Below are 25,178 nucleotides of genomic sequence, written 5' to 3' on the forward strand. Positions count from 1 at the left end.
TATATGATATTAACCAAACTAACCACAATTCCACTGAGGAATGGTCCTTAGAGAACCTATCTGACACTATTCATTCAGAAGAGGAAATGATTAATGTCAGCTGATGAAAGTCTAGAAATTTTCTTTCTAATTCTCTTTGGATGCCCCCACTCAGTAAAATTAATGTCATTTGGTAGGACTTTGCTGGGAGTTAATGCTATGGAATCATGGGAGATGTAGTTTGATGAGGCATCAGCATTGTTTGACAAACCTTGTAAAATTACAACTCCTATGATTCCATAACAAAGTTTGGTCAAACTGTATTAATTCTGTAATGTAGATAGATGCACCCTGAACTCAAGCTCAGCAAACATGACACTGGTTTATTGATATAGCACCAGTATTCTTTTTCATTCTGCATCCATATTTTTGTCCTATGAGTATATATGTTCATGTAATTTTTAAAATCTTAATAAAAATTAAAAAGAAACCATCATGAGATGACAGGAAAAGGAACTGATTATCCTAGGCGAAGGAAGGATTTCAGCCAGCCTTTCATGCATAAGCAGCATACTTCACCCTGAAACATTTTATTGACTGTTGCATTTGTGAATATAAAGGATGGCGCTCTTTTGTTCCTTTCCCCTTTAGCCTTCCAACCTCCAGCTTTTCCTTCTGAGCTATCATTCCTCTAAACTCCCCAGATCCTCTGCCTACACAAAACAAATTGAATACTGGCAGAGCAGCCCCAATTTAAATTATTCAGGCATCAGGTGTACGTGAGCCAAAGTGAAACCACCATCTCTGTGATCATTTCATTCATTGGCCTCCACTGACTCTCTTCATGAAAAACTATTGAGAGTGGAGCAGAGGTGGAAGAAGAGAATGTAATAATTGTGCCAAAGTAGGGGATAGATGGATTAAATAAAGAAAATACTCAAAAGCAAAACTTAACAAAATGTTGGGAGACCAAGGAAAGCAGATATTCCTGAACATCTGGCATACTGGCACAAGACTATTTGTAAACCTGGCTAATTCTTTAGAGTCAATTGCAAAGGGTATTTTTTTAATTAAATCATGATTAAAAGATGCTGGTAAGACAAAGTAGTTATTAACTGTTCTTCTTGACAGTTATAACACAGTAGTCACTAGTTACAAGGTCAGTATTGATAATGTCGTTTTTGGAACAACATGGACATAAATAAGCTATATTATGATTATAAATTAATCAAAGATATCATCCATTCGCAATGCAACTATAAATGTTGCGTACTTTGGTAATTACAATTTTAGAAAGTTACATTTTTGGACTAGACTGTTATAGTTGAAATGTTCCTGTGTATCTATATAAATAAAAATATAATGTTTATTTATGGGATTGACATAATTCAAATGCCACTGGATGAATTGACACCAGATTTGGATACAAGACACCTATCAGGCCAACAAGTGACCATCACTCATAAAAACACTGAAAAACATAGCAGAAGTGACTTTAAAACACAAAAAAATAAAAAAAACCAAACTCATGTGCAAAACCACACACATATTTATGCAAACACACATATATACACATTTATTTATTTATTTATTTACTTATTTATTTTACATCATTTTTACCCTGCTCTTCTCACTCCCACAGGGGGACTCAGAGCAGCTCACAATGGCAACAATTCGATGCCCCAATATTTACAATTATAAAAGCAGAATAAAATCATACCATACAACACATTAAAACAATATTAATTATCAATCATAAAGGCATTCCCATTATAACAATCGTCATCTGGTCCAATTCACTGTTCAGGTGTTGTTATATCCATTAGCCTAAAGCCTGGTTCCACAACCACATCTTCAGTTTCCTTCTGAAAGAAAGGAGGGAAGGTGCTGATCTAATTTAGCTGGGAAGCGAATTCCACAGGCAGGAGGTCACCACCAAGAAGACCCTGTCCCTCGTCCCCACCAGTCGCATTTGCGAAGTTGGTGGGACCGAGAGCAGGGCCTCCTTGGCAGATCTTAAACTTCGAGGTGGAACGTAGAGGGAGATATGTTCGGACAAGTAAGCTGGGCCAGAGTCATATAGGGCTTTAGAGGCCAAGACCAGCACTTTGAATTGTGCTTGGAAATGGACCGGCAGCCAGTGGAGTTAACATAACAGGGGGTGGTATGCTCCCTGTACGATGCTCCAGTGAGCAGTCTGGCTGCTGCTCCACATGCCTTGTTTCCTTCCCCCATTAGACAGAGACAATGGGACAGATGGGGAAAGGGCAGCAATGGGGGAAAGGGGTCAAAATCCAGGCAGCTCCATTGGAGCTACCCAAAATCCATGAACCTTTCTGTAGTTGGTGAGGAAGCATTTTGCAATGCTTCATCAGCACTTGGAGGGCAAATGGGGAGGGGGCTGCTGAGTGTCATGTGATGGTGTTCAACAGGCCCTGTCTCCAAAATACTCCAAAGCGGCAAAATGCCCCAGTGTGATAAAGTGGACAAAGTTCCTCGGAGGAGACCCTTCCAAACATTTATAATGTACTGTAGAGTGTAACTGTTGAGAATAGGTGACCTGTAGGTCTTTTATTCATACTTACCCCTAAATCAAAATCAATGTTACAGCAGTCAACAATAAGAAATAAGCTTTGTACAAGCAATGAAGGAAGCAGATTCTTTTAAAGCTGTAGTCTTGAGTCTACTCCATTTCCACCTTGGCTTTAAATTGGAGCTTTTTTGTTCTTTCTTTTTCTCTTTTGCTTTAATAGGTTCCCCCTTTCCCTAGGAGTATTTTTCAAAAAAGCATTATCAAGGGAAGAGTCATTTTAAAACTCACTTAAAGTTACAGCTTCTTCTTGAAGCTGATGCGGCTAATGATAATCACACCTTAATGTAGGTTTAAATCCTTTTAGATGCTAAAAGCAAATGCCCTATCCTGTTTAGAGAAAAGGTGGCTGAATATTTTTCTCTTTCCTTTGGCTTAGTCTTGTCATTTGGGGAAACTAGATGATAAGGAGTTCATTACATGGTCTTTCTTCGGTAAATTCATATTTGCCTTTTCTTCATTTTTGGATGTAGTTTGTTGCTGTCTAAAGCCATCAAATAATTAAAAAAAAACAATTTAAAGGCAGAACCAGTTTTGACTATTAGTTTTCAGATGTTGATTTTTTTAAAGAGCCATCAAATTAATTTCTCAGGTCCTGGAAAAAGTAAATGACTCTATCCACATTCTTTCCATACCACCTTCTATCCTAAGGAGAGAGAGAAAAATATCTTTTTGGGGGATTGAAATATGGATAGGGTTACGGATAGGGTTAGGGTTAGGGATAAGGATATTGGTAGGGTTAGGGTTAGTGTTAAGGTTAGGGATAGGGTTAAGTTTAGGGTCAGGGACTGGGACAGGGACAGAGACAGAGATAGAGACAAAGACAGAGAGCTTGATAGGTCAGCTAGATATAGATGAAATGAATCATGTAGGACCTCATGACACTGAGGTCAATAAAATGAGCGGCAGGAGGGAGATTCACCATGCAGATCAGCAAATCTGGTGGGCAGCGGAAGAAACCATTGCCTCACGCCATGCACTATCCACCGTGTCGCTTTCCCCATCATATGGGGAAAAGCTTCACATTCTTTCCAGTTAGATCATGGGAGGCTTCTCATGTTCCCCGGGAAGCATGCTAGCACGCTGCCAGGATGTTTTCTCTATGAAGCCACGCCAGAGGTAGCCTTATGTCATGTGATGGCCTCCAGTGGGCTCCATTGAGGAAACATCCTGGAAGCATCCTTTGACACTTCCCAAACTCTGTGATGAAGTAGTTAGAGGATGCTGGCCTAGGGAAGGCTGGATTACTTTGTTTGACCCCCTTAGTTCTTTTAATCCCATTAATGGACAATCAAGGGGAAACAAGTTTCTATTCTACGTTGTTTTTTTTAAGTTACTAGAGTAATAGATGCTCTGTCAAGAGAAGGATTGGCTTCTTTTGTGGCAGTGTGAATCTGTTCATAATTACAAAAGCAATCACAATCAAGCATAGAACAGAAGGCCCTTTAATGATTGACTAAGCTTGTGAGCCAACTATTTTAGGACATGGGTATTAACAAGCCATTTCCCTCTCTGCTTTTAGTAGGCATAAAAAGCAACAAATAGAAGCTTTCAAAACTCACAAACTTGAGCTGAATCACTGAATTTGTACATGCTACACCCACCTACACACACATGCCTGTTTCTGAATTGTGAAATATTTTTTGGGCATTTGTGCCTTTTGATTCTGCAGGGAGGAATTAAGTGCTGCATTGCTTCTGTTGCAACTGTGCTCATTATTCTTTCCAACCTTATTTGTATTGTTATGTCAATGTTAAAACACTCCAAATTGAATTGATTTTACATATTTTATTACCAGCCTTTTAAGAGCACTATAGTAATGCAAATATTCAAGCTGAATCATTCCGAAGTGTGGAAAATTAATTGAATGTTGAAAGTTGTGTAATTTTGTGATCTTGTTAAAATATTATTATAGTGCACAAGTAAACACTAGGCTTATAAGAGTTAATTCCTCTGTTATTTGACCAACTTTGACAACAATTACTTTTCAAGGGTGAAAAAGTATTATTTTCAGGACAGAAAAAAATAATTGAAATAGCAGCCATTTTCTTTTCCTCAAAAAGTCATGTTCTAAAATGTTTGGCCTTCTATTTTGAATTTTGCAAAATTCAAAATTATTTTTCCTACACATAATGACTTTTTTTTTCACCATTTGCTGAATGGAGCAGATTCTTTATAAAGAGTAGCAAGTGCAATTGCTGGGGACAAGAGACAGGGCCTTCTCGGCAGGACTGAAGACTCACAGGTCGCAGGTTCAAATCTGGGGATGAGCTCCCTCTGTCAGCTCTGGCTCCCCATGCGGGGACATGAGAGAAACCTCCTACAAGGATGGTAAACCATCCAGGTATCCCCTGGGCAACATCCTTGCAGACGGCCAATTCTCTCACACTAAAAGTGACTTGCAGGTTCTCAAGTAGCTCCTGACACATAAAAATGTTGTTAACTAATAAAAAGTTGACAACATAAAGTAACAAGTCTTCAGTCCAACCAGAATACTGTGTTCCCTCATGAAATAAGTTTTTCAAAAATTATTTACACATGTCACAAATTCCATCATTCTGACTGAAGGATACAAAAATCACTACTTGGCAGGGGAAGAAGAAACATTTATAAAAATAAAATCTGTAAATAAAATGTTGGTTGCATTATGTCAATTGATTGTTGCTGCAACAACAGCAAAAATGGATCTACAGAAAGTGCAAGTCAGCTTAAATTCCCTTCCCATTGTTATGCTGAGAACTGGGGGTTAAAACTGTAACAGCGGATCACAGAAATACTGTTATAAAGTGTCCAACTTTCCCAAATAATCACCTGCATTCCAAAAGCAGCTATTCTTTCCCTTTGATACCCAGAAATCCTCATTTGAATAATAAGGCAGCAAAAATCATGCTTCCCTTGCTACAGTTCTCAAAACGGGGGAGGGGCTTTGTTTCAATCAGCTGCTCTTATATTTGAATATTTCCTTCCAATAAAATATTTTTAAAAGTGACAAAAGTGTTTGCTATGATCTTTGGCTGTTATATCAGCTCCACCCCTTCCTAGAACTGGACAATCTAAAGTTGGCATCTGACACACTCTTAAACTCATAAACTCAAGGCTGTACTATACATTAGTCTATGGATCTTATCAGCAAAACGGCAGGCACCCAGGGCGGCGACGCTTCCCCCATTACACAGGGGAAGTGTTGCCAAACCAAAACAGAAGTGTGCTGGTTTCAGCATACCTTCCCATGTTGACATGGAAGTGTCCTAGACATTTCCACACTGGTTGGAGGCAGGGACTCTGCCAGAAGATGAGGGATGGGCTGCATGCCAATCTGTCCTTTAACTGGCTGGAAAGCATCCAAGACACTTAAATTGGAAGGTATGATGAGAGCCTTACTCTATACCAAGTTTGGAAACCAGTTAATTCCATACATGGTAGTCAGTTTGGTTATATAGTTTCTAGGTGAGGGACAAACTGTTGGCTGCTACCTTGAAAGTCCTACATGGTCCCTCTAGACGAGAAGTGTGAGCCAGCGAATGTATACTAAGTCCTTTCTTTTTCTGGCTTATTAAATGAACCAGAGAAACAATGGCAGAATGGGTGGAGGGGGAAGTCAGTGTGCCCTTACAACAAAACAGAGTTCTGACTTGCTTAAAGGAGAAAATTGTTGGGCCTTTGCTACAAAAAATCATATCCAAATCCATCTACCATACCATTTTTAGGCAAGTTATCAGAGCATGTAGTGGTTTCCGAGCTCCAGGGCTTCCTGGATGAATTATATCATCTAGATCAATTTCAACATTGTTTGAGCTTGATTATGAAATAGGGAAAGCTTGGTACAGCTTGGTGGGTGACTTAGGCTGGAAAATGGACAAGGGGAGTGAATCCTTGTTGGTTCTGCTGGACCTCTCTGGGGTTTTGGAAACAATTGACCGCAGCATCCCTCTTGGCCACCTTATTGGTGCTATTCTACAGTTACTCTGTTCCTTCCTAGAGGGGCAAAAACAGAAGATGGTGTTGGGAACATTCAGTTTGATCCCCTAATGCTTTCTCTTGGGGTCCCTCAGGAACCCGCCCTCCAATAAAACTGTGGGGAAAGATTGTCTAGAGCTGTTGTTCCCAACCTTGAACCTCTAGGTGTTTTGGACTGCAGCTCCTACAATTCCTAAAAGCTGGTAAGCTGGCTGGGATTTCTAGTGTTCAGCAATAGCCACTTGCTCTTTCTTTCAATAGCTTGCCAAAGCCCAGCTTTTGTGTGGCATACTTTAATTTGTAAAGACAAATATGGACTTAATTTGCAATTCTGATTGCTGAGAGACACATTTTCTGTCGCTGAATGGACTAGGCATACATGTTGAACTTTCGGCTCTTTCATTCGTCTCTTGGAAAACAGCCATGCTTTGCTTTTGCTGCTCCTTCTGTGGTCCCTGAGTCACATCATGAGCAAGGAACACATGAGGTCTCTATGTACATACACACAAACACATTCACAATCTCAGGATGGATAAGGGGCAGTGATAAGATAATTAAGAATTCTGGTATTTTAGCAGCAATATTGTGGTATGGTGGAGTCATTATAACACTGAGTGGGTGACCCCACCCTTAGAACACCACTGAATTTGACAAGGGTGACATATAGTAAACTTTTAAAGAATGAGCCAAGGATGCTGTATTGTTTTAAGCTCAATCATTTTTTTAAAGTTTCATATATTTTTAATAAAGTGTCATTATAAGCTTTTTTAATATAGTGATGAATTTAATTTCATTTTGTACTGTATGTTCTTAGTCATTTTGTTCTTTTTCCCAAATATAATCTGGCAACATTCAATTGCCAGAAAGGAACACCACACAGACAAATTATTTTTATTTGTCTGTATGGTTTTCCTTTCTGGCCATCGAATGTTTTGCCTTATATGCTGAAAATCACCCTGAGTCCTCTTGGGGAGATTATCATCATCATCATCATCATCATCATCATCATCATCATCATCATCTTAATTTTGGGAAGAAAGGTAGAATACAGAGAGGGGAAGGATGTAACTAATGAAAGGGATCATCTTATCCCAATAAATTCCACATAAACGGATCCCCTGGGGAAAATCTATTTCAGTCAGCCCAAACTGGGATGGCAAGTGTTACTTGGAGTGTTATACTTTCTTCAGCTGCTCCCAGGTTGACCTGATGGAGGAGATTTGCTAGCTAAACAGGCTGTCTGCTTTTAAAAAAATCAGTAAAAGCTTCTGGCAAGCTTATCCTAATTATTTTTAAATTATGAACTTTGAAGTATATATTGATTGGTTTTATATGTTCTTTAAATGGATGCTATGTATGTAATTTATTGTTGTATCCCATTTTTTTTTTTTTTTTTTTTTTCCCAAGATGGCGACGAAGCAATAGCGACCCGAGTAACATCTGCGGGTCCAAATCATAATCAGCTGGAATCCTCAGCCTCCAGCCTCTTTCCTGCTGCAATTTCTGATGAGAAAGCTCCCTGATTGTGCAGGGCATCGGACCAACCTACCATTTCTGCTGTGGGCACCATTTAGCGGAGTAGGCCTCCGACCACCGGGAAGGCCTGTGGAAGAGCACTAGGCCGCGCCGCCCTCCATTGCCATCCGGGAGAGGGCAAAGAAAAGCCGCGGCCCATCCGGCCTCATAAACCACCTGCAGGGGCCGGAGAAGCGCCAAGCTGCCCAGAGCTGCTGTTGCCCCCTCCCATCCATCTGGGAGGAAAGGAGACCGGCGATCCGCGGCTGCCCGGCCCCTCAGTCCATCAGGAGGGGCCGCGGAGAAGCCCCAAGCCGCTCCGGAGCAGCTGCCGCCCCCTCCCCCCATCCGGGTGGGAGGAAGACCGGCGATCCGCGGCTGCCCGGCCCCTCAGTCCATCGGGAGGGGCCGCGGAGAAGCCTCAAGCCGCTCCGGAGCTGCTGCCGCCCCCTCCCCTCCATCTGGGAGGGAAGAAGTTCGGCGACCCGCGGCTGCCCGGCCCCTCACTCCATCGGGAGGGGCCGCGGAGAAGCCCCAAGCCGCGCTGGAGCTGCTGCCGGGCCCCTCAGACCACCAAGAGGGGCGGTGGAGAAGCGCCAGGCCGCGTTGGTGTTGCTGCCGTCCTCCTCCCTTGCCATCCGGGAGGGTGAAGCCCAGGAAGCCGTTCATCAGACCCTGCATCGGAAAGGAGCTGCAAACTCCTCAGGCTGCCTGAAAGCAGGATTTTGCCGCCGCCATCTGACTCTTTCTCTCATCTGTCTTTTATTTTATTTTTCCTACTTTCCCTTTGCTTAGTTGTTATTTTAGTTTCTAAATTATAGTTATAGTTAGCTGAATGTTATATGTACTATTTTTATTTAGTTAGCTATATGTTATATGTTTTTAATTGCTGATAATAACAGGAGGTGTGAGGAGTAATTAGGAGTATCGATAGGAGAGGACAGGATTGCATGAGATGGTGTGAGTGAAGAAGCCCTAGGAGAGCGTATGAGTTGTCCGTGATAGTAGCGAATTATAGGAAGGTGTGGATGATAGCGGTGTGTATGAGAGAGTGTATAAGTTTGGTTTTAGTGTGCTGAGAGAAATGTGGGAGGATGTGAAGAGTATGGGAGTTGTGGAATGTTTGTGGATTGACTGATTGTGTTGTAAGTAGGAGTGAGCGAGTAGTGATAAGAGTGTCTGGTGCTAGTGGTGAGAGAGTGAATTTTTTGACATAGGAATGGCTACAGCGGACCCTTATCCGAAAAATGACATTTTGCACTTTTACGACCTCCTGAGGGACTCGTTCAACCATGTGTTGTTCCAGCTCAGGTTTTTGAACGAGAAAATGGACCATCTCCTCAGAGGCTTTGCCTCCTTCTCAGGAATCACTGTGCAATCTAATCCTCCAAAGACTGAAGACTCTCTCTGTGCAGACTTTGCTAAGGACTTGTGCCGGAAGGGGGAGGAAAGCACTTTAGAGCATTCGGAACTTAAGGCGGAAGGAGGGAGGGAGGGAGGGACTATAGATGAGACATCTGAGGGAAAAGGAGAACTTCCGGGCGTACATAGGAATGGAAACATCTGGGAGTGGCAGCGGTTTGGGTTGGCTACACAGAGTACGGCCAATAACACAACATCTGGCCACATGGATCAGCCCACTGCACTTTATGATTGGAATCAACATCTTTCCACGGACAGTTTTGCAGTGGACATTGCCGATCTAATGATAAACAGAGGCAGATGGACCTCCAGGAGGGCAGTCTGCAATTCCCTGGCCCAAATCCTAGGTAAAAGACCACAGGATATAAGACTAAAAGCCATAGTGTGGTTGTGGAGGGATTATCAATCCTCTGACCACTCCACCCGTCTTCAAATTTCATCAGAAGACAGCACTTGGCTTGGTGAGCTAATGGCTAAACAACCTGGCCTAAAGAAATGGGGCATCACTATTAGGAGGGTAGTTGTAGATCCTCACATTCGCCCCTTGTTCGATCCTGGGGCTTTGTCCCACCATACTCCACCTGGCCCCCGGGCGAACTCCACAACTAGCTCACCAGTTACGGCCCCCCCTCCTGGTTCGTATAATTTTGAGACTCCATCTGCCCCAGTCGCCTCCACTCAGCCAGTCACACATCTCCGCTCGAGAACACTCCCTTTATTTAGCCCACTTAGCTCCCTTGATACCTCTCTGTCCACCTCAACATCAGAGTCATCCATACCAAATGCCCAAGGGAGATTATTTCCCAGCCCAACTTCCTCCCCTGAGAGCTGACTAGATTCTGGTCGGGCGGGGGGGGGGGAAGGTTCCGGAGAAGGGGGGTGCTATCCGAGTCGTGTGGGGAAGGAGATTTGCGGATCACAAACATACCAGGGAGAAGCGCAACAGAGTCTTTGCGACCCTGGAAAAGGTGGGTAGTGGTAGGCTCCTTGGCAGCCCCCTTGGTCTTAAGGTCCTGTTGATTAATGCCAGATCCGTTAATGGTAAGACCGCGGCCATCCAGGACTTGATCCTGGATGAGAGGGCGGATCTGGCATGCATTACCGAGACCTGGTTGGACGAGGTGGGAGGTGTAAACCTTTCCCAGCTGTGTCCTCCAGGTTTCGGAGTGCATCAGCAGGCCAGACAAGGGGGGCGGGGAGGAGGGGTCGCAGTGGTCTTTCGGCAATCCATCGCCGTGACCAGATGCGTTGTCCCGCAAGCTTCTGGGTTTGAGTGCGTCCACTTGAAGGTGGGGAGCCGTGACAGTGTGGGGCTCCTGTTGGTGTATCGCCCACCCCGAGATCCGGCAGCTTCCCTGTCTGAGTTAGCGGAGGTGGTCTCTAATTCGGCCTTGGTCTCCCAGCGCCTGGTGGTGCTGGGAGACTTTAACATCCACGCCGAGACCACTTTATCTGGCGCAGCTCAGGACTTTATGGCCACCATGACGGCCATAGGACTGTCACAGATAATATCCGGCCCCACGCATCAAGCTGGGCACACTCTCGACCTTGTCTTTGTGGCGGACGATGAATTGATCAGAGTGGAAGATCAAAACATCCTTCCAGTGTCATGGTCTGACCATCATCTGATCACATTTAGACTTACTGCGACCCTAAACCTCCGCAGGGGTGGAGGACAAATTAAGATGGTCCGCCCTAGGAGACTGATGGATCCGGACGGATTCCTGAGGAATCTTAGGGTTCTTCCTGCCTTGGAGCCTGGCGATTCTATCGACGCCTTGGTAACTCTCTATAACGGGGAGATGGCCAGGGCGTTAGATACGATCGCACCCGAACGCCCCATCTCGTTGCGTCGTGACAGGCCATCTCCTTGGTTCACCGAGGAGCTGGCTGTGATGAAGCACACGAGAAGGGGGCTAGAGCGCAAATGGAGGAAATCTCGAGATGTATCTGATCGAACACGGGCTAGAGCCTCTCTTAAGGCATACTCCGTGGCCATACGGGCGGCCAGGAAGTCATTCACGACCGCTCGTATAGCATCTGCAGCAAATAGATCATCGGAGCTGTTTCGGGTCGTGGGAGAACTCCTCCACCCACCTGCGGTGGAGGAGGTCCCTGACGACCCCGCAGCTCGGTGTCGCGATTTCGCACACCATTTTGCAGATAAAGTCGCCCAGATACGTCTCGAGCTCGACTCCAATTCCATCGCAGTACCAGGAGAGGTGACGGAGGCACCTGCTTGTCCAATTTTGTGGGATTCTTTTAGGCTTGTTCTTCCTGAAACCGTGGAGGAGATTATTGGGGCTGTGAGAGCGACCACCTCATCTCTAGACCCATGCCCATCTTGGCTCATTAAATCAGCCAGAGGGGGGTTGCTTGATTGGTTTGTACTGATTGTCAACGCATCGCTGGAGCAAGGAATTTTTCCATCCAATTTGAAGCAGGCCGTGGTCCGTCCACTTATCAAAAAAGCTTCCCTTGACTCCACGGTGCTGAATAACTACAGGCCGATCTCCAACCTCCCCTTTTTGGGTAAGGTGCTGGAGAGGGTGGTCGCCTCTCAGCTTCAGGGTTTCCTGGACGATACCAACTACCTAGATCAGTCACAGTCTGGTTTCAGGCCTGGTCATGGCACCGAGACAGCCTTGGTCGCCTTGGTGGATGACCTCCGCAGAGAGCTGGACAGGGGGAGTGTGACCCTGCTGGTTCTCTTGGACATCTCAGCGGCTTTCGATACCATCGATCATGGTATCCTTCTGGGTCGTCTCTCCGGGATGGGCCTTGGGGGCACGGTTCTGTCGTGGCTCCAGTCCTTCCTGGAGGGACGAACTCAGATGGTGAAGCTGGGAGACGCCTGCTCTGACCCCTGGCCTTTGACCTGTGGGGTCCCGCAAGGCTCTATTCTGTCGCCCATGCTTTTTAACATCTACATGAAACCGCTGGGAGAGGTCATCCGGAGTTTTGGAGTTGGGTGCCATCTCTACGCGGATGACACACAACTCTACTACTCTTTTCCACCTAACTCCAAGGAGGCTTCTCGGGTCCTAGACGAGTGCCTGGCCGCTGTGTCGATCTGGATGAGGAAGAACAAGCTGAAGATCAATCCCGATAAGACAGAGATCCTCCTGGTCGATCGCAAACCAGATCGGGGTATAGGGTGGTCACCTGTGTTGGACGGGGTTACACTCCCCCTGAAGCCACAGGTCCGCAGTTTGGGTGTCCTCCTGGATTCTTCGCTTACACTTGAGGCCCAGGTGTCGGCGGTATCCGGGAGGGCCTTTGCACAACTGAGACTTGTGCGCCAGCTGCGACCGTACCTCGTGAAGGCTGATCTGGCCGGGGTGGTCCACGCCTTGGTCACCTCTAGAATGGATTACTGCAATGCGCTCTACGTGGGGCTGCCCTTGAAGACGGCTCGGAAACTACAATTGGTCCAGCGGGCAGCAGCCAGGATGCTAACTGGAGCTCATTATCAAGAGAGGTCAACCCTCTTGTTCAGGGAGCTCCACTGGCTGCCATTTATTTTCCGAGCCCAATTCAAGGTGCAGGTGCTCACCTACAAAGCCCTGAACGGTTTGGGACCACCCTACCTGCGTGACCGCATCACCATCTACGAACCCACACGCTCGCTCCGGTCATCTGGGGAGGCCCTGCTCGTGATCCCACCCACGTCGCAAGCGCGCTTGGTGGGGACACGTGACAGGGCCTTCTCTGTGGCGGCCCCCCGACTTTGGAACGCCCTCCCAAAAGAGCTCAGACAAGCCCCCACTCTAGCCGTCTTCAGAAGGAACCTAAAAACTTGGCTGTTCCGTTGTGCCTTCCCAGACTAGGAATCCCCACCCAAGCCCTAGTAGCACCTTAGCATAACAAATTGTCACTGCACATCGCACTTTTAACCCTACGTGCCTCCTGCCATTCAGCACTTTTAACCCTTGTACCCCAGTGCGCCGGCCGAACCAGTTTTTAATAATGTCCTGATGTACTGTCTTTGTTGTTATTCTGCTTATTGCTTGATTTGCTTAGTATTGTGGTGTTATATTATTTTGCTTATTGTTTGATTTGCCTTGTTGTTGTGATGTTATACTTTCTACTGTATTGTGTTGAGGCTTCGGCCTGTGTAAGCCGCATCGAGTCCTCCGGGAGATGCTAGCGGGGTACAAATAAAGTTAATAATAATAATAATAATAATAATAATAATTGATGAAAGAAGAAGAAGAAGAAGAAGAAGAAGAAGAAGAAGAAGAAGAAGAAGAAGAAATATTATTTCTTTTGTACCTTATCTAAAACCCCAAGACTCATGGACCCATCACATGGATAGGGACTGAGTTTATTAGTTTTGCCTTGCCTTTCATCTTCTAGAGAGAGGTATAGATGTTAATATTCATATTTTAGCTCATGAAATTGGCAGTGGGATAAAACTGACCTCACCTTAGAAGTCCAGTGATCGTGTTGTTAAAAAAAAGTGTTAACTCCTGTTCATAAATTTGAAAATATACATTCAAAAATGTATTCAAACACACTCTCGTGTTTGGTAATCTTTTTGAACCATCGGCCTAACCAAGAACCCATTGTTTTGTCACACCTTGTTTCTTGTCAATTAAATCATAATCTCCTGAACACTTTACAAAGCCAGTTTGCCCTCTTATACAGACATGATAAATAGTCATTGCATGAAGAGCATAACCTCCACACCTTCATTCTCATCATTTCATGTCTGACAATAAAGCCCATTTCTTAGTGTGTGACTCAAAAAAATTGCCAATTTCACACTTGATTTTCCACCTGCGCTACTTGGCAGCTTATATGCTTCTTGCTTGTCTCTGCACATTGTGGAAAACAGGGGTGATTTGGGATCACCCCATTAATAACCCCACAGTACTCATGTGTGTGCTGCAGATGTATCTAGAGTATAATCTACATCTGTATCCCACTCTAGCTTGATTAGAGCAGCCTTCTGGATCAGTGCTTCATAGATTTTTCCAATGCAGTGGTATTCTGAAACTTTAATAGGAGTAAATAGGATTGTCTTCCATTTTTATTTCATAATACATCTTGAGCACCCCTTAACTAGAGTTCCAAAATCTGGTATATACCAAATTCACATTTACATGAACAAGTGAGGAAGTGATGCTTTTGCTTTCTCGTGGTTTGATGTTCGTTACATGTAAATAATTATTACAAATAATATTGTATAAAATTACCTTAAGGTCATGTGTACGTATAAAGTGCACATGCAACATATATAAATATTGTGTTAGAATTTGGCTTCATGTACAAGATATATTATACAAACACACACACATATTTTACAAGTATTCCAGAATCTAGTCCTGAGCATTTTGGACAAGGGAAACTCAACCTGTCGGAATAAAAGATTCTTATATAATGTGTATGGCATACACGTGTATTCAAAAATCCAGGGGGAAATGATAAAGCAATCACAAATCCTGTGAGAGTATCAAACAATCTATATATTACCAAAAAAATCAACATTTTCAAATTAAAAGGTTACATTCTAAAAACAATAGTCCACAAAGATTACATTTCCATGCTCTGGAACCCACATGTATAATATGGTTACAATGCATTTTGCTGTTGACAATCTTTATGGACCATTTTCTTCCATATAGACCCACGGAGTAGGGACATTTCTTTTAGACCTACAGAGCCTAATACTCTGAAAAGCTTGATGACTTGGTGGCTTAGGATACGATACAATATGATATGATACAATTGAAGACAAAGAGGGAGGGAGAGGCTATACATTTCTAATTTCAGCTTCTGGATATCACTCCAAAATTTCCCAAAGTCTTTTGGGATTTCATGGGTGAATGCTACAGGAACCTCTCTTCCCCATCCTGCCAATATTCTAGTGCAATTCATTCATTTCCAAGCCATGAGTAATAAGAGAGCTGAATAAGAATTATTATTATTATTATTATTAGTAGTAGTAGTAGTAGTAGTAGTAATCAACATGCAAAAAGAGGTGCACAATAGCTGTTGGCCTCATATGGAAACAATGAATCTGCACAGGAAAGCCTTCCCTACATGGCGGAGCTGTCCAAATGACTGAGAACCCTAAAACTCCCAATCACATGGAGAGTGCCATATGTATGGGGAAAATGGCCTGTTTAAGGCACCTCATTCTGCATGTGAGGAGAGAGAAGGAACCAAAGACAGGTATGATATTAATCTTTATGTGTCAACTCACTATGCTTTGTAACTAACCAAATTGGACTACAGCATCTGCAGGATGCCAGTCAATGAAATTACCAATGTGTGAATATCCTCCTCCAAGTAAAGGAGGCACTTGCGAGTTCTAAGCAAAGTTGTGAGCAGAGGGCCTGTTGACTGCAAGCCTGGCTCTTTTGTTTAAATACTACTGTCCATCTGCCAAGGACTCAGATTACTAGCTGAGAAAGGAAAGCATCATCCAAAAGCCAGTAAATGATGAATGAGGATCCTCTGAGTCACAGTGTAATAATAGAAGATTTAAGTAAACGAAGATAAAGATCAATCAGATGGATGTAGTGAAAAGAGAACAGCTAGCAGAGTGAGTGCTTTTGAAGTGTTTTCAAATATTTGAACAGTTCTTGAAAGTGCAATATTACCAAATGTCTTCTTCTGTAATGCCTGCTTTCTACAATATGCAGAAAGATGATGATGCATCTTTTTTGCTGGATCTGAAAATAGATTTCCTTATAAGGAAACATTCATCCCATTCAGTTGGCAATTCAGTGCTGAAACCATTAATGACAAGGAGTTGTCACTGCATAATATAGTGCCATGAATACGCAGCTCTTTTGTACTGCTATAGATTTAAGCATTTTCTGAATGAATAGTATTGATAGAGAGAGAAAAGTTCCTAAACTTCATTTCTCAGTGTTGCTGACTAGACAGGTTTTACACTATATCTCTTTAGATGACTTCTTTTAAAAAACATTTTATAGACTAAAATCTACATACAATCATAGAAAATAGTACAATTATATATATACGGATCACATAGTGCCAACCACTTTGAAGTACAAGCTATGAACTACAAACTTCACATTACTAATGTTATCACTAAAAAGAAAAAAAATTACAAAGAAAACACTGAAATAAAAGTTGATTTTCAAATTTTCTATCAATTGTATATAATAAAACCTATTTCCCTTATATCCATAACACTTCACATTTCTACTGTTTAAATTGAACTACTAATTATAGAATCATAGAATCAAAGAGTTGGAAGAGACCTCATGGGCCATCCAGTCCAACCCCTGCCAAGAAGCAGGAATATTGCATTCAAATCACTCCTGACAGATGGCCATCCAGCCTCTATTTAAAAGCTTCCAAAGAAGGAGCCTCCACCACACTCTGGGGCAGAGAGTTCCACTGCTGAACGGCTCTCACAGTCAGGAAGTTCTTCCTCATGTTCAGATGGAATCGCCTTTCTTGTAGTTTGAAGCCATTGTTCCGCGTACTAGTCTCCAGGGAAGCAGAAAAAAAGCTTGCTCCCTCCTTCCTGTGACTTCCTCTCACATATTTATACTTGGCTATCATATCTCCTCTCAGCCTTCTCTTCTTCAGGCTAAACATGCCCAGCTCCTTAAGCCGCTCCTCACAGGGCTTGTTCTTCAGACCCTTGATCATTTTAGTCTGTTAATATATTTCTCCTAAAAATAATGCTTCAATACAGCCTTTTAAAAAATTACCCATTTTTCTTTTTCTTACCATAGTGGATAGTTTGTCCATTTGTCCAGTTCAAACATTAGCCTTATGCAATCTTTATGAGATGGGATGCCCATATTATTCCACTTCTTTACATATAACACTCTTACTCATTTTATTGATTAGCCTATTGATTAAACACTCTTATTCACATATGTCTCTATTTGTTCATCTAGAATTCCCTATTAAAACAACTCTGGTTTCAACTGAAGTTTTATTTTACATATCTTTTGGACCAAACAATGTATGTGTTTCCCATTTCTTAACCTTATGTCAAGTTCTCTTTATCTTTATATGATAAAGAGTTCCCATCTGTCGTTTACATTTCCAAGATATATCATATTATATATATATATATATGCCAACTTATCTGAAGTCAAATGCAATCTTCATCTTTTGATCACATTTTCCCATTGTTTCATCCCAACATTATATCTATATATGTTATGTCTGTTTTACTTTAACTTGTTCTTCCTCCATATAAATTTTTCGCTTTTCTTACAAATCAAATATTTGTTATTTTTACATAATTGCAAATCAAATTCCAATTTATTCTGTTCAAAAATAATATCATTTTAACAATTTATACTTCTTAAAAATCTATTTATATAAATAACATTGTTATCTCTGTTATCTGTTCTTCATTCATTTTAATTCTATATTGTTCTTTATCAAACAATTAAAAAAATCTTCATATGTTACTCATTTCTCTCCTGCTCTCTTTCCAAATCTGAACAAAGCTTCTTGTGTAGAAATTATAACAGAGTTTTATGATATAACCTGAATATTCCAAATTCTCAAAATAGATCACATCACAGAATGGTTATTAAAATCTATGCATGCCTTTGCTTCATCATACCATAAATCATCTTGCCAGCCAAAACATAGATCATGACTTTTAAAATCATTAACCTGACCAAACAACCTGCAGAAGAAAATAAAATTTTAAATCTGGTAAACCTAATCCTTTTCTTTTCTAGAGGATCCTGGAGGATTTTATATTTTATTCCTGGCATCGTGCCTTACCATATAAAATTAGACAAATCCCTCTGCCTACTTTTAAGTGACACGTCATTAGTCAAAATCAGTGTAGCCTTAAAACCAAATATCATTCTTGGCAAAACATTCATTTTTATCACTGAAATTCTCACTGATAGAGGCAACTAAAAAGTTGAATCCTCTGTGCATGTTATACTTCTATTCCAAGGTCCTAATCACATGGAGGTCCAGAAGCCAAGGGACAGCAGAGGATAGCAGGGGAAACTGTGGGCCAGCATTTTGTTTCGTCCCCTTACCATCATGGGTCATAGGCTGCCATACCATTATGTTTTCCCACTGTCTCTGACTTCCTTCCATGCTGACCTCAGGTTCTTCTATGAGGAGTCAGGTAGCATGCAACTCTTCAGGGCTCCATCTCTAAAACCCACCAGCACGGAGCCCCGCTGGAAGTATGCCTGCAGCATTTGATGGTCTCCGGCAAAATTCGTTCCAGCAATGTGCTGGAAGCATGCAGAGACAAGGAAAACCACCCATTTGGTGAGGTTGCAAGTCTTAGAATAATTACCATGAAATATTGTAGAATTCTTGTTTGATATTGTGATACTCAATTATTTCACATTTTCCTACATTTTAAAACCAGACTTCTTCAATTCCAGTTTGTCTTCTTTTCTAATATTGTTAGGTATCAACTTCATATTTTTATTATTTTTAAATTCCTCAATTTCTCCCAAATCTTTTAATCATTTTGATAACAAGTCAAAATTATTCAACACAGCCACAAAATCATCTGCAAATTCCCTCAGGATTTTTAAAATACCCAGTGACTTAATAATATTCTTTTTTTTTCTTATTAATCTATTTAATACTTCAAGAACCAAAATGAAAAGCAGACGAGAGGACAATCTTGTCTTGTGCCTTTTTAAATTTCACACTGATATGTAAATTCTCGGTTAACCAAAATCGGTGAAGTTTGTGTGCCAAAAATTGCTTTTATCCAAACTATAAAATTCGGACCAAAACCCATGTTTTCTAAAACTCCAAAAATAAAATTCCAGTTTAAGTTATCCAAAACCCGTGCCTAAAAATATCAATAATTCTACAAACATTCAATAACACACCATATATTATTTTGTACTTACCTTTATGTTAAAAAAATGATTTCCTTGAATAATTTTTTGCATAATCATTTTCAGTGGGCTTCAATCATTTTCTGCTCTCTCAAAGGGGGTCCTATGGTATAAAATGTTAAGATTTTCTGTTTTTAATCACTGTACTAACAATGCCAATGTCACAAGAATTGGAATACTGTGTCTAATTCTGGTATCACAATTCAAGAGGAATATTGACAAGCTAGAACATATCCAAAGGAGGGCGACAGAAATGATAAAAATCTGAAAACCAAAAAATCCCTATAGGGAGCAGCTTAAAGAGACTTAAAAGTATGTTTAGCCTTTGGAAGAGAGGAGCGAAAGGAAATATGATAGCCATGTTTAAATATTTGGCTGGAAGAGGGAGCAGACTTGTTTTCTGTTGTCCTGGAGACTAGGACTTGGAGCAATGGATTTAAATTATAGGAAAGGATATACCACCTGAATATTAGGAATAACTTCCTGACTATGAGAGCTGTTCAGCAGTGGAAATCATTGCCTCAGAGTGTGATGGAAGCTCCTTCTTTGGAGGCTTTCAACAGAGGCTCATTTGTAAGTGATACTATGTGCTTTTCCTGCATGGCAGTGGGTTGGACTGGATAGCCCTTGTGGTCTCTTCTAACTGTATGATTCTATGATTCTGAGTTCAATTATCATATGGAACTAGGTTTATATACTACAGTCTATAGACAGCATACTGCTGGATACACTGGAAGGACCCATTGCTGAAGCAGCCAATGCTAAAGCGCCAACCACCAAAGTGCACACCCCCAGAGCATGACTGTCTGAACCACTGCAGCTGGAGTGCCACCACTAAAAGTGGGGTTACAAAGAAGGGTGAGGCCCCACTGATGGCGGCTGAAGGGGATGTGAGGCAGACACAGGAGGGATAGGGTGGCAGTGCCAACTCCACAAAGAGCAGTTTACCAATTCCAGAATTCTATAGGATGAAGTCATAGCAGTACTACAACTATATAGTGTGATCAGGTCTTAAGATAGTGAGATTCCTTCGTCTGCTGCTTGTCCTTCCAACTAGAAGGGCAATGAAAGAATTTCCCATACTTTGGGGAAAAGGTATAGCCAAGACCTTTAGTAAAACAGGGTAGCCTCAGGGGCTGGAATTTACAAGCTCAATGTGGAATTTACTTCCTAATTTGTTGCATGGAAATGCTGGTGGAGAAAATATTGCATACATTATCTTGAGTTCAGTGGAGGGTATGTAGAATCAAAATGTAATAAATAACAATCCAGCACTAAAAATTATTTCCATTCTCTGAGTAAACCTGACTACCATACTATAACATAGAGCAATATGCTTGAGATAATAATTGTTTGCCTAGAAAGACATTTATTATATCTGTAGCTGCCACTTCAGGGTTTTTATTTCCAATGCATATTTTATTAACTTCCATTGGAGAGATTTCAGCATGTGCTTGTCTTTCTCAATCACATAAATGTTTTCAGATTTTGCATATTTAACTCTGGCTACATCAAACCCTTTGTCCCAGGTTCAAAGCTAAAAAGCATCTATTGCTTCAGCTTCAAAAATGTCAATGAGTTGTGTTCATGGTCCCTTTGCTTTCAAGATCTTTGCATGATATTGTGATTCACTATATTCTTTGATTTTTCTTGGGCAAGATGATTTTTCATCACAATAAATAGTTTTATCACTCAGATCCTCCAAGGATCTCAGCAGAGTTACTCGCAACAGCCTGTGATATAAGTGAGATTCAAGATCATATAAGCAAACAAATCAAGTAGGATTTGAACTCACCTGTCTAATTCCTCTATGCCTTCCATCCTGCTAGCTCTATGTTGACCCAACCCTGGCACTGTAAAGTTGGCAGCACATTTAATATTCTTCACTTACCATCTGTGAGAGAAGAGCATAGCATACAATCTATCAGAGTACAGAAACATTGCAGGTTTTTTAAGGAAAGCCTGTCAGTGAGTTGTTAGGCATATCACATTTTGATATTATTGACCGAGGCATGTCACGGCTTACGTGGTATGTCAATGCCAAAAGACAGCTTGTGATAAGCCTTTCATTTCACTGACTCATTCAGCAAGCCACACAACTCTGTTAACACTTATAACAAAATGTGCTCTACTGACTGAGCAAGTAGGTTTCTCAGCTTCATAGAAATCTTGATTAAGGGGGAAAAACCATCATGACTTGGATCCAAATTGTGGATAAATTTACAACTAATTTACATCAACTATGGGTTCTATTTGTCTGTGTGCCTATGTCTCTGCCTAGCTGCCTAATCTGGGGTGATTATTAAATAACTCTGCTGAGATCCTTGCAACAGCCCTATGATATAAGTGAGATTCAAGATCTGCAATTAATCACCCCAGATTAATTGCAAGAGAGAAAGAAAAAGATGGAATATCTCCTCATTCCATGTACAAAACTAAATGGGCATCTGTTTCAAGATTGGTGGTGCGATAGGGATGAGGTAACAAGTTCACTTTTAATCATGATTGTTGGGGATAAACATAGGTGGACAGATATTTGCCTAAAGTCAAGGTGAATAGATAGCCCTATGAATTGTAGAATGATGCTATCTGAGAACTAGAAAATGATTTTTGTGATCAGGAGAATATGAGTGTTGATAGTCCCCACACATATACAACCAAATATGCAATGTCTTGGATGAAAAAAGCCACAATTTTATTTGGTTACAGCTTTATCAGAGTTGGCACCCAAATGGGTCATGGATCCCCTTTCCATCCATCATGCTTGTGGTTGACATGAAACCTCTGTCCTTGAGAAAACCGCTGGGCTGCCTCAACCTTGGTCTGTCACAAGATACTGAAACTAATTCTTCATATTTATATATATATTAAATTGTGTGGACTTACTTTTAATTGGAAGCCTCTTTGAGTCTCTTTTGGGAGAGCTAAAGCAGTGTAATAATTATAATAATTATTAGAATTCCTGAAACCCAACCCAGAACCTATGCATTTAAGTCTTCCAGGTTAAACAAAGAAATTTGGAAAAGCTGTAACAATGGGGGTGTGGACATGGGAGCCAATAAGGACACAGTCCCCTAAATAATAATTCTACCCTTAAACAATATTTTCCTGCAGTCTCCACATTCAGAATTGTAGTAGTACTTTTACAAATATATTTTAGGCATTCAAAGAAAATGATATGGTAGAATCTTGCAAAACAACACTACTATATTTCTTCATAGAATCATAGAGTTGGAAGAGACCTCGTGGGCCATCCAGTCCAACTCCCTGCCAAGAAGCAGGAAATTCACATTCAAAGCACCCCTAACAGATGGCAAATTCTAAGACACACTTTTTCTGTATAATCATCTCTAAAATGGGTATATCTTAGCATTTTTATTGGTGATGGTGGTGACACTGAAATTAGGGTGCATCTTACAATCTGTTTTCATCGTACAATTGAAGAAATATGGTATTAGAATATTGTGCATATACAAGAAAAGCCTTCCTATACATTCACACTTTGTGTGTTGCAGGATTCACCTTAACTACATCCACAGCTGTATGTAAAATCCCATTCTGAACTTTGACACATGTGTTGACATCACACAAGAATTGAGCACTTCATCGCAGGAAAGTAAATGTAGCAATTTTGGTTTTTGTAAGTAACATATTAGAAGGAATTTCAAGCAGACAGTTTATTTACAAGCTTGCAAAGAAATCACAGCTCATTACATTTTATTAACAGTTCGCATCATTACAGTTGCACAGCTTGTACACTGTTCATTTGCATCCTAGCTACCACTGTTTAATTTACGCAATTGGAAAATATTGATTTTCTCTCTTTTTTGGAAGCTTCACGACATAGCGGCTAATTAAAATGCATTAATTGAGTGTTATTTTTGTCATTGCCTATGAAATTATTGTTTTTTCACAGAAATCTCTGTTATAGTGAGTTGATGTCCACAGTCTTATGAAAACTGTCTCACCACAACCTAGGTTGCAATGGAAGGCTCCATACAACTCCACTCCTGCGTCAGCTTCACTGGCTGCCAGTTTGCTATTGGGCACAATTCAAAGTGCTGGCTTTAGCCTATAAAACCCTAAACAGTTCTGGCCTAGCTTATCTATCCAAACACATATCTCCCTATAACCCTTCTAGGAAGTTTAGATCATCTGAGGAGGTCCTGCTCTTGATCCCGCCTGCCTCACAGGTGCATCTGGTGGGGACAAGAGATAGGGCCTTCTCTGTGGTGGCCCTTTGGCTGTGGAACCCACTGTCCTGGGATTTTAGATTGACCCCCTCCATCCTGACCTTTCAGAAAAGAGTGAAAACCTGGCTCTTTGAACAGGCGCTTGGAACTTCAGTATGACCAGGTAAACTCAAATTGAAATATAAACATGGAACAGTTAAGACGATGCAAACGGATGAGGAATGGTATTAAAAGACACTGTTTTATAGATTTTTTTATTTTTTATTGCTTCTATGGTTTTTATATATATTATGATGTGATTTAATTGCTTTTAACTGATATGTATGTATTTATATATGGCATCTAATTGTGGTTGGTCTGTACGCCACCCTGAGCCGCCTTCGGGCTGAAATGGGTGGGATAAAAATGACGTAAATAAATAAATAATAAGACCACATTACAAGTGGATAGATTTCATCAGGAAATCAGAATCCCTAAGTCTTCAAAACTTGAGCCAGGCTGTTAATGACAGAATAACTGGAGGTCTCTCATTCACATAGTCACAATGAGTAGAAGCCAACTAGACAGCAGTTACAATGACAAAACACCTCTAGCAGCCCTTACAAAAAGTCAGTGCTACTGCCTTTTAAAAAATAACAATGCTCTGCAGATTGTTTTTCTTTGTTATGTGCTGATTGAATGAAGACAGACATGAAGACAGGCAACAAATGTCTAAAAAAATGTTGATTTGTGAATGTATCTGAGTTGGGCACCTTGCATAACTGTGATGTGGTCATTGTGCAGTGAGTTGACATGTTTTGATTTATTACTTTAAAAATATTTTTATTGATGAAAATATTTAAATCAATGCTGTAAAATAAGGCTGTAAAGGGCAGGAAAGAGGATTTGAGGGGGGGGGGGACAATGCCTATGGGGAAAGCCTCTAGAATTGCCTATGGGGAAAGCCTCTAGAAATTACTGCTTTCTAGGGGTATGCATTAAAAAGGGGGAGGAAAAAAAAGAAAAAAGGAGGGTTTTGTTTGTTGACTTCCAATCTTCTCCATCATGGTAAAAAAGTATTTATTTCATATCTTACTGCAGTAGAGTCTTGCTTATCCAACATAATTAGGCCTGCAGAATGTTGGATAAGTGAATATGTTGGAATAAAAAGAGGGATTATGGAAAAGCCTATTAAATGTCAAATTACATTAGGATTTTACAAATTAAGCACCAAAACATCATGTTTTACAACAAATGGACAGAAAAAGCAGTTCAATACATGGTAATGTTAGGTAGCAATTACCAAAACCTAGCAATGTATTGAAACAACTGTGGATCCAGGTGGGAGGCAGACTGCATTGGATAATACAGAACATTGGATGAGTGAAGGTTGGATAAGCAAGACTCTACTAGTTTCTGCTTCCCCTCTTCACCCTTTTTCCAAGTGTTTGATTTATTATTGAAACACACCCATGAAATCCAATGGAGAAGGCAGATGGAAAGAACATAATCTGTGGATCATATTAAGCACATGACTGGAACCACACTTAGTATCAAACAAAAACAGTTGATGTATCTACATTTTGCATGTTCTTTAGTGTGCTTCGATGAAACCGAGAAACATAAGCTTCCAAAGGTGGTAAGAAGAAGATCATTTTATCCTGAGACAGGGATTTTTTTCTCCTTTTCCTCTGATTCACA

The sequence above is a fragment of the Anolis sagrei genome, chromosome 1 (assembly GCF_037176765.1).
Source record: "Anolis sagrei isolate rAnoSag1 chromosome 1, rAnoSag1.mat, whole genome shotgun sequence".
In the NCBI taxonomy this organism is placed as follows: domain Eukaryota; kingdom Metazoa; phylum Chordata; class Lepidosauria; order Squamata; family Dactyloidae; genus Anolis; species Anolis sagrei.